The 2,781-nt window shown below is 48.7% G+C and overlaps 1 pseudogene; it reads right to left on the reverse strand.

Moving 5' to 3' along the window:
• Nucleotides 1-292: 292 nt before the first annotated feature.
• LOC142449240 (DET1- and DDB1-associated protein 1 pseudogene) lies at nucleotides 293-609 on the reverse strand (annotated as a pseudogene).
• Between the last annotated feature and the right edge of the window lie 2,172 nt (nucleotides 610-2,781).

A 2,781-nucleotide genomic window follows, 5' to 3' on the forward strand; every position in this document is an offset into this window, starting at 1 on the left:
GAGGAAGAGAACTGGGGGCGAGGGGGCATGCAAAGGGAGGGGGCAGCTACAGTCGTGGTTTGTCTTGTTTAAAAAGCATCTACCAACATTACGCTACAGGTCTGAAGTGCTCTTTAAGCATTGGTGGGAACATTTTACAGCATAAATAAAAACTCGAGGAAAATCAATACATCTGCTCCTAGAAGAGTGGACGCAGTGTGGACGGCGTGGGGCGAGTGGGCAGGTGGCGCGACCGCAGATGCACGACGCATAGCAGACACGACAGGAGGTTTGGAGGAGAGCAGTGAGAGTGTTAAATGTCCTCGTGCATGTCCTGGCTGTCGGTCCGGGCGATCTTGCTGGGTTGGGGGGAGGGGGGTGGCTGAGCTCTTGCCTTCCAGGTCCTCTTGCTCGTTATCTCGCTTCTTGGCAGCGTTCTTTCTGTCCCATAGCAGGCGCAGGTAGCGGAGCAGGGTATTGGTCTTCTAGGTCACAGTGATTTCTTCAGATGGGTACTCCCAAGAGGGTAGACCCAGGGATATTGGTTTGAGGCTTTGCACACAGTCAGCATGGAATCGGCTGAAAATTGTTTTTGTTGTAGAGGGGCAATCCTTTCAGAAAACTGGGCATCTTCTGTAGCTGCTGTTGCTGCCTCCACCTTTGCCTCCTCCACTGCCGCCCTCACCGCAGCCACCACCACAGCTGCCTGTTCAACCACTGCTTCACAGTCGATGCTATATCATTTGATAGCCGGACACCATCAGCTTTCTTCAACACATTTGCTTGTACACCCTTTGTCTTCAGTGATTGTGCCAGGAAGGTGAGCATCTCAGACTGCCAAATTGTTAGAACAAAGTGTTCTTGTGTTGAGGGAGTACTTGAGTAGGGGCCCACTGTCCATCTGTTTCATTAATATCAAACCTATAAATATATGTTCATAGATGTATTTCCCCCTCGTCATGTATAAATATATTTACATCTGTATATGCCTATATTTAGATCTCTATAGCTGCTCTTTGCCTCCTAGTTCTTTCCTCTATTTCTTTGTACTTTCTTCTTGTCCCACTATCATGTTGAGCCTTCGTTTGGGTTTCAGGAATTCCTCTCGGTTACATTGTCCTTGATCCTGCCCTGCTAGACCTCCTAGACCCTTCTTGCCACTGATTTTGGATCAATTGTATTCCCTTGTCCCTGGGTTTGTTAACACCCAATTCCTTTGCCCCACTTCCCCCTCTCCTATGCCCCCCCGAAATATCATCCCATTGTTCTCTCTTCTGGCTTGTTTACTGTGCCTATCCCTTCCAGGTAGACATCCAGCAACAATAGGCACCATCACAAGACCGAGTGCAATGAAGCAACAATACAAAATCAAGCAATAGCTACAACAACAATAACAACAAACCATATATAGCTCAGGGTCTATTTGTTGTCCTTTATGAGTGCTTTCCAGTCAAGTCTGATGGGATGCCATGCCCTGGCTCCACATCTATCCCCGGGGACTTCATTACTCTGCTCCCCGCACTGCTCTGCTGCATGCCCCCAGTGGCTGACTTCAGCATAGTGAGCTCAGGATGGACACAATTCCTGCAGTGTGTCTCTAGTGTTGCTCCCCATGGTGCTATGGGTCAGTGAGGAATGCTGTTTCCTGTGGTGAGACCCAGCCCTGTGACGTCTGTGTGCATTGCTACTCTGAGCAGAAACATTGTCCTCAGGGGTTGGTGAGCCAGGATGTGCTTCACTCCTTTTTTTCCCCCTTCCCCCATCAGTGGCTCCTGAGTGCTCCCTTTCCTTGAGCTATAGCTTCAGTGCTGTCCTCTGAAGTGAATTCTTCTAGGGGGAAGGTGGTGCTGTCCACTTAGTTGGTAATGGGACTGGACCCTCAGGCCTTTCTCACTTCCCTGATTCATGTCAGTGTGTTGCGTTCTTGTCTTGGAGCACGGGGTTGAAATCTGGTCCCTATTTCCCTGTGGAGACACAATCAACACCCTCCCCCTGTGTGGGTTAGTGTCCTGTTCCCCCAGCTACCCATGACTCCCCCCCCCCTTTTTAGTGGGTTGCCATATGTGTCACATATGTAGTCCTGAGTTTAGTCTGGCCTCTGCCATATTACCTGGACCTCACCCCAGGGACATATGTGCACAGTAGTTTCTTCTCTATACCCCTTTTGAATTTTTTGAGCTTACTTCAATGGACTCATGTAGTAAGCTTCCTTTTGTGCTTGGCTTATTTCACTTAACTTAATTTCTTCCAGTTCTTCCCATGCGACAATGTGCTTCATACGTTCACCACTGCTTTTAAGGGATGCGTACTACCCTATTGTATGTATGACCACTGTTTTTAATCCCTTCATCTGTTGATGGAAATGTGGGTTGTTTCCAAGTCCTTGCAATTGTGACCTGTGCTGCGATGAACATTGGGCCACAGATGTCTGGGTACTTTAAGGAAACAAATCCACAGAAACTCATGTATAACAGAGAGTTTAATATAAAGGTCAAATGCACATCAAGAAAACATCCCAACCCAGTGCTGCACAAGCCCACAAGTCCAACATTAACCCATTAACCCATATGTCCAACACCAATCCACAAAGTCCTCCTTCATCTCACAAAACAGTCGCAATGATGCCGACTGCAGGAGGAAAGCTGAGTCCTTGAGTGTGTAAGCAGCTCAGCGCTGGCAGGGGTCTCCACATGGCTGCTCCAGCACCCAGGGCTGCATCGGGGTAGGTCCATGCGGCTTCTTCTTGAGGATATCTTTCAGGAATCCAGCCTTGCAAGCGGAAGCAGGGAACTGCTAAGGCAG

Source organism: Tenrec ecaudatus, chromosome 5 (genome assembly GCF_050624435.1).
Source record: "Tenrec ecaudatus isolate mTenEca1 chromosome 5, mTenEca1.hap1, whole genome shotgun sequence".
Taxonomy (NCBI): domain Eukaryota; kingdom Metazoa; phylum Chordata; class Mammalia; order Afrosoricida; family Tenrecidae; genus Tenrec; species Tenrec ecaudatus.